Raw genomic sequence first — 8,626 nt, 5'->3', positions numbered from 1 at the left:
GGTGTCACAATGACATGCCCTTTTGATCTTTACTCATCATGTATTATGAATAGAAACTCAAGACAACTGAGGAAAAGGAGAAATTAAGTGCAGTATTCTTACAATACACGCAATCAAGCTTCACCAGGTTTTGGGATAAAGAAATTCCTTAACTAGCAGGGACAAGTATGCATAATGTCAAAATATGAAAATGCATGTATTTTTCTGATCTGCATCTTGGAACCTCTGTGTTAGCTGGTACATGCGTGGTGGCCTTAGCAGATGGACATGGTGGGTCCACCCATCCATCCATCCATTCAAACGGGTTCGAGTAGTTAAGGCATGTCATCATACCACTGATTAGGAGACAACCGTAATATATTTTGGGCTGCGTTGAGTGACAAACCAACAAACTAACAGAATTGAAATTTGATAATCTAGATGTGTATTAACACATCGGAAAGAAGGCTTGTAAATTCAAATCTGTGTTTTGTCGATTAAATTGACACATTCTCGTTGTAATACGATATTATCTGAATGTTTTATTCACGAGAGAATCTTTTCATTTCCCTTATCGGCACCAAGCCAAACTTCAAGATTGTAATCAACTTGGACTCTAATTGGCCGATTTTTGTCAGATGGCAAAGTATATTGAATGCGAATAGATTAAGGACATCAGATTGTGCGCAACTGCCGTATTGGATCAGACATTGCCACATGTTATTTCCCATTCGTCATCACTCGTTTCACGCTGAAAGTTTCAGCAGTATGTCACGGAATGTACAGAGTGGGGGCGAATGGTACTCAATATCCATCACAAAACCAAGCACGTCTTGTTAGATGCAACGAATCTGGATTTTCCCACCACGTAAAACCATTCTGCAAGTACTTTTGTTTTAGAATACACTGGTTCTCGTTTTCAACCACTTTCCCTTAACCTTTAACATGGGAAGTGTTTCACTTTTGTATGGGTATCCTTTGAGCTGTTCCCTGTGGGTTCAAGATCAAGTAGATTGCACCAATCCGGGTATTAGCATTAGAGTTCAACAGGCACGGTACCGTGACTTGATCAGTGGCGGTATGTGATACAGTGTATGGAAGTGACATGTTATAGATAGTCCCTTCCAACGTTCTTATCACAAGATTAAGATAGCTGAAATTTGTAATTCAACGATGGCGTTGATGCTGGATTTTTATGTTGCCCCGAACATAACGTGACACGTGGGGGCGTTGTGGGCTAGCTGGCTAAGGCGCCAGGCTAGTGATCAAGCGAGCATGAGGTGCAGGGATCGAGCCCACCTGTGACCGGGTGTAAAACCTTGGGGTCAACTTTGTGTGCAGACTCTTTCAGTGTTGTCACAACCCCTAGTGTACAGTACACAACCCTGTGCACTTAAAAGAACCCACGAATCCGTTGGTATATGACCAGATGGTGGCCACATGAATACGTGCAAACACCTAGCCGGGTGCAGCAACGTGCAGTAAACATGGACAAAAGTACTGTGACTATGTGTCCCAGTCCACCCAGCTGTGAATGGGAACCTCGTAAGGATGGGAAAGCCGCAATAACTCGGTGCGCCGTGTGGCAAGAGTTGTAGGTTCCCCAGGGAGCTGAGATTACTAATAAGATGTGCCGTTGAGATTGACATCCAATGTTCGAGGGACAAAATACCAGCGCCTTGAGCATGCACTAGTGCATGGATATGTGCGCTATATAAATATCTAATAGTAATAATAAATAATAACGTCAGAATGTGTGTTCAGAACACCAATGTTACCTTTGTCAGGTAACAACTGACGGTTGCCAGCAGTAAACACATATGCCAGTTTGGGAAGGGTTACCAGGGAAGAGAATGGTCAGATCGGGTATAGAAACGTGTTCCGTTGGTGAGATAACATTCTTTGATCATAACTTAAGATTTACCAATGTTTCCACTGTCTCAACCGGGTGAGTGACTTCTAGTGTTCGGCATCAATTCATACGTACTACCTAACATGGAGCTAAAATGTCAGCTTACCCACGGGAATGCCGGGTTAAAAATGGCCTCTAGTCACCTTTGTCTGCCTTTAATGAGAAGACTAAATGGATCAGTTGGTTAGGCTTGGTGACATGTAGCTCATTTTATCAATCACTTGTACCTGGTCGCCATGGTTATTTCTGAGGGTGGATTCTCTCTCTCTCTCTCTCTCTCTCTCTCTCTCTCTCTCTCTCTCTCTCTCTCCGACTCTGTCTCGCTCTGTCTCAAACGCATACATTCATATCACCTATTGGTTCACATTATCTTACAAGACGATGTGTGTTGAAATATGAATGACAGTCTAGACAGTAAAATAGACCAATTCATGGTTGTTTTACATATGTCTACTTAATATGACCCATTATCTGCAACAATCTCTTCGGGAAGTCTTCTTCTAACCTTAAAGGAGACGATGAATATTTGACAAAAGTATAACTTATCCCTAATCATGGAATTGTAACGATAGATGGCTGAAATGAACGGCTCCTTGTTTAGGTTATGTTTCATTTTCTATCGCCAAATAAGTTGTGTTCTTGTACAAATGCAACGGTAATTACCTGAGTCATTTTGTAATATTATATTCTTCTTTTGATTATATCTGTCGAGTAAAGAGATGATGTTTGTGAATATCGTGGAATCGCCATAATTTTGGTGTTTTATAATCCAACACTTTCCTTCAACTTGAGCTGTGCTAAAAAGCCAATGTGCTTTGTATGATTCTACTAAATATACAGTACACGTCGTTCTTTCAAATGCTTCAATAGAATTGATTGCCCTTTCCTGTTAGTGTTACTTTACACAATATCACATGGCGGAGAAGATTTAATGAAAAGGCTGTATATATTTGGTGTCGCGGGGCGTTAAACGGTTGCACATTGTCATCTCTGATATATATTCCCCGTTGGTGCTTCTCATAATTGCCTTAAATGTGATCGATAAATTATATTTACTCTGTCTTTATTGTTTGGCGACTGCAGATAATATCTTTTATATGGCTTTATATCATTTGGGGACACTTGATACGGACTACTCAGCTCTGAAGTGTCGCCTTTGAACTTCTCACTCGACGTCTATAGAATATAAAATGCTGTCTTCTGAGATCGATAAAGCAGTCTGCGGAGAGTACGTATGGATGGTGCAGGAATGATATACTCTCCACATAAAGTAAGGGATCATGAACTATGAATGTTGTAATCGGTCGTCAGAAGGAAGATCAGCCTTGAGAAATGGCTGAATAGATGGAACGGTTTCAGAACCAAACCGCAGTGTCCCAACACAACTGAAACACTGCTCGTGGACCATGGCGTTCCTCCGTACACGTGGGTATGTGGTTATTGTTGATTTTGACACTTGAAGGACACTTAATTATCTACGATAACACGCAAGTCCTCTACTCTTGCTTTAATGCAGTATTTGTTATCAGATTGGGAATATGTCGTCTAGAGCATGATAAACACTTCCGAACTATTGCCTTGCTTCAACCTGGTTGAACCCAGCGAGGGCTATCCAACATGTTCAAATTATCTCACCGATTTGCAAACTTTGAAACAGGTTTTTGCAGAAGTAAAATGTTCAGCCCACACAGAGAACCCTAGGTTAATAACACAAATCCCGGATCTTTTAACCAGAAACCAGGCTTGGAAAATCGAGCCAATGAAATCGATGTTCACTTGCGCCAAGCCGTCGGAGTTCAAGTTACTACCCAGACGATCAGAAACACTCGGTAGTCTCGGCGACCACATGTTGTACCAACCTCAACATATCGACACATTCCAGCCAGACGTCAAATTTAGGGAATCGCCAATGATCGTGTGTATTGTTTTCGCATGAGTCAGGACTCTTTTGGAAACTAAACTAAAAAATATGAACTGTTAGTAATGACCATTGCCACGTGTATTACATCAAACTACACTGGCAAAGTTGACAACTAAACTGTGGAGATCAAAGCCGTTTCCTTAGTTTCTCACACTCCATTAGATAAAAGAGTCTTTCACAATTCGCGCTTCAGAAAAGTGCACTCTATGCAACGAACATTTCAAGATTAATATCAAGAATAATGCAAATTAGTGTTGAAAGGAAAATGAAAGAACACAAGGAGGAAGTCAATATTTACACACCTAGAAAACCCATGTAAAACATTTCTGGAATTGATCAGTGAACTATGTAATGACAAATGACAGAGGAACAGTATCATTGTACAATCCTTCCTTCAAGCGTAATGAAGCGTTGAGCAGACACAGCAGTAATATTTCACCCAGTTGATCATCAAACAGACCAGGATCAACAAACAGTCATCAGACTTCAAAACATATCCCAGAAATCAAGATGACTCCAATGATATCATTCAATGAATCTGGACGTTCAAGGGAAGGCTTCCGGACGCCTCTTTGGTCCTCTTAATTCGATATCAAACAACTCCTGCCCGATTCTAATAGACAAGTGTTATTTTTGCTGGTCCAACAAGAAAAAACTAACAAATACTAATGCAGGCCCATATAATTCACAGAAACGAACATTGACTCTTTAATGCTAGAACTCGTATGAAAAGATGCATTCGAGGTTTTTGTTGCTGTAACTCTATGAAACATCTTTGAATCATCAGATTACAATGACGATGAATTTGTGGTTTCTTTTTTGCATTCATGTATCGAGTCCAAGCTGGTGTGTTCAAATATCCTAGGGGTGTATCGGTGAAAGATACACACTAATCCAATGCCCACATAATGTTTCAATTCATGTGATTACAATAGTTTAATGTGATGGATGTAATTTTCAAAGGATGGTTTCACGTGTTTGCTCTCAATTGAAATAGAATAATTTGTCTGTGCCTTCAACAATAATGACCTTTAAAACATATTAAACTATGTGAGGGAAACATATGATGAGAAAAAGGTGGAGCGTGTGCGTGTGTGAGTGAGTTTCACAAACAAAGAACATTCTGAAATCAACAAAACGACGAATTTATCTATTTACTGTAAAGTGAATGTTTAAGCAAATCAGATTTGCTCCCGATGCTCATGCAAGTTGAATTCTTATTCTAAACAATACCGAAAAGATATAGCGAAACTCGAAATCAACAAAGTGAGTTAATGCTTTCTGCCATACTAGGAAGCTATACTTGATGACAATCAAAGACCTACAGACGAGTACTAGGCTCCACGAACAACCCCAGGCATTCTTCATATCACAAGCGTTTTACTTCCCTGTTTTGTGGACGAGCTCACGTCGTGTGACATTAAGAGCGGTTATATGGTTGACTGTCACATGTTCCCTGTGTTCCATGTGTGTCTTAATTGTGTGGGACCTCCTCCGTGGTGTAGTGGTTAGAGCGTCCGCCTGGAAGGTCGCGGGTTCGATCCCCGACCGCGTCATACCAAAAGACGTTAAAATATGGTACTTGTTGGTCCCTGCCTGGCGCTCGTCATTAATGGGTACATCAAGGATTGGTGGGCTCGGAGTCAGTATAATGTGTCTGAGTGGGGTATTCATGTTTCACTGCGGCATGGTATCTCAGTGGTCTAGCACTATAAAACCAGCTTCCGTCTGGGCTAGTACAAGTAGCCGCACATCCACATGCACGCATGCACGTCGTCATATGAGCGAAATATTCTCAAGCACGATGTTAAACCCAGTTTCACCTCACCTCACCTTGATTGTGTCCTTCATGTAATATCATGTGTCCTTCATGTGGCATACATGTTCGGCAGAGGTCACATTAACTCGTTACGAGAATCATCGTAGAAAACTAATAAGCTTCTACTTCGCAACGAATCACCAATTAGAACATGAAAGAAGATTCTGGAGCAGGGCAGCTCAGTGTTGAAGCTCTTTGACGTAGCTTTGCATGTTTGAATTCTTTATGACAATCTGAGTAAATGTTCAAGAGGACCGTGTTGATATGTGTTGCCAAGTGATATTTCGTGGCGTTCTAGGGAATGTAATGTGAATTTGCACAGAAGGATATGGCGCTGTCGTCGTTCATGCATTTATTACACTGGTTACAGTGTACGCCCAAATGGCCTGGGTTCGATTCCAAACATGTGCATAATGTATGGAGCACGTTCTTGGTGTCCCCTACCTTTTCGTTGGTGGGATTTTGCGGACCCAGTGGATAGTAACAACTGGATTGAACCCCTTGTAAACATGGTGACGTTTGAAAACGTTATTTGCTGTATTGTTCTTAATTATAGATGCAGTTGATGGCCTTGTGATTAAAGTTTTGGCTCATAACACACACATTCCGGTTTCGATTATAAATACAGGATTAATGCGTGAAGCCCACTCCTGGTGTCATTGACTTTGTGTAGAGGATGCCATGTTAGCCATGTTCTTTCAGATTGTGTCGTCTGTTAAATTATTATAAGGAATATAACAATCGTAGCCACTGCAAGCAGAAATGACAACATTTGAATAGATTAAAAAGTGTATGACATAATCCTTATATATCTTATATTCAATGTATCCGAAGGTCTCTTGTACAACTACTAAAGGGGTTATTAATGTTAAGTGAGACATGTCTGAATATAACTCTCACAAACGGTGAATCCTCCCGTTATGTGGGACGAAATATCATCAAAAGATGTTGTTCAAAGATTGGCAGTAAATTGAATTTGGCAGACGATACAGAAATGGTATAACGACTTGAAGGAAAGTGTGACTGCGTTTCTAAGCTCACTCGTCGGAATGTTTACCGTTGAAGAACGATCGATGATAAAGACTATTCAAAGCATTTATGACAGGCACAGAACTTCAAAGACACACAACTAGTCATCCTTCATCATGGCAATTTACGACTAATTTTAGCCGATGCAAAATCACAGAACTGTAAATAATTGTTGGGTCAACTGGCCCGACGCTATTGAGAATTCAGACTGGTGAAAATAAGTGATTGATTTTGGAACCTATTTGTCAACACAGAGCGGAAAGTTAGTTTCAGGTAAAGTGGCTTGTGCTGTAGATCCATGTTTGGCGCTGGTCGGCAGAGCTGGTCTGATAATGCGTCCGTCTGTGTTTACAAGGTCAACAAAACGGTCAGGTGAGAATGTGTGTTTGCTGGAAATGAAAAATTGCAAATTATCTTCATTGAAGCACTTGCTTGGAATTGTACAATTATTCGTTTTGAGATTATTATTTAATTGAATACAAAAATGGGGAATTGGTACACATCACTAGTATGCTTAATACATGTATAAGTTATTTCAATTGGTTAGACGCTCCTTGGAATAATATTTCTGTTTTAGCAAGTCGAGGCAGATTAAATTTGGAGATAAGCCAAAATGGACTAATCCTTATCGCAACTACAGGATGGTTCTGAGAGAGCACGAGGGCATTTCAAAGCTTAAAGGATTTAGACGTTCCCACGAACACAGGCATGACAATGACAACCAAAGATATATGAAACGACTCTTTAAATGTAACCAACTTCCTTGGAACTGCTTAGGAAGTAGTATCAACTTGCTATAACTGACAGGTAAACGTCACATATTACTGAAGCAAAAAAACAAAGATGTTATCTAAGCCCCATGATGACACCTGTCATTACCACGTAATTGTAATGTGGTTTTCGTACACAACACACAACAACCTGCCATGATCGTGAGTACGTCTTAGAGAATATTAGCAGATAAGATAAGATAAGATAATTTCTTTATTATACATGCGGTGTCGTCGCATGATCGAGTCTAGTAGTTCTCTGGCATTGACGCTTGGTATCTACAGACAATCGGGAAACTGAAACAATCATTTCACGTTCAGCAACGTAACAGCATATGATCCTCATTGAACAGTGGCCGAAAACCCACCCTAGCTTAGTAACTGTGGTGGCGGAAACAGTTTATATGCATAAGTAATATATCGTCCATGCTTTCACGCTACCAAAGAACCAAACACTAAACCAAGCAGCATATTTCTACAGGCATCAAGGACACGGTGCTACACAGACACTGCAGCAGACATCACTCATGATGGGATGCTGAAGAATATTGGTCGATGTTGTGCTTTAGAACTGCGCAGGGCATGTCACCAGTTCGTCAGTGCTCAACGCCGTGACAAGCTATAAACTCATTGAACTTACTCCGTATTCATCGACATATTGGTACCGACAGATTTCTACACGCATTGCATCAGCCTGTTCGCCTCATTGTTCTTGCTCTTTAACCTTTCCACAGATGCACTTGCAAGGGAGACACATAGGAAACATCAAGCAGATAATATCATTAGATTATCAATGAATATTTGACTTGTGCCTTCCGATCGGGCAGATAAATTCGTCGATAATTTGTCTATAGCTGACATCTGTACCATATAATTGCCTCGCACTATCGTCTTCTTTTTTAAGAATACGCACTGATAACCATTGTAAATGGTTTACGATGAAATGCAAAGCAAGATAAAACAAATCCCAAACGTTCCTACTGAGCTACTGTCTCAGGATAGTGATTTCATAAACACATGACACAATCGGAATCGTAGGATCACCTATTGTGGCCGTTTTGCCGTTTTCAGTTAGGGAATCCTGATGAAAATGTATTGACAGTTCATTGCTTAACGAGTAGATTCGTGTGGTTTTTAGCATAATTCCAGCTATATCACGGCAGGGCACCATAAATATGCTTCACACATTGTACCCA

This window comes from Haliotis rubra, unplaced genomic scaffold (genome assembly GCF_003918875.1).
Source record: "Haliotis rubra isolate DU_JTF1 unplaced genomic scaffold, ASM391887v1 Scf48, whole genome shotgun sequence".
NCBI classification, from domain to species: domain Eukaryota; kingdom Metazoa; phylum Mollusca; class Gastropoda; order Lepetellida; family Haliotidae; genus Haliotis; species Haliotis rubra.
The sequence above is the reverse complement of the archived record's forward strand: the minus strand, read 5'-3'. Positions refer to the sequence as shown.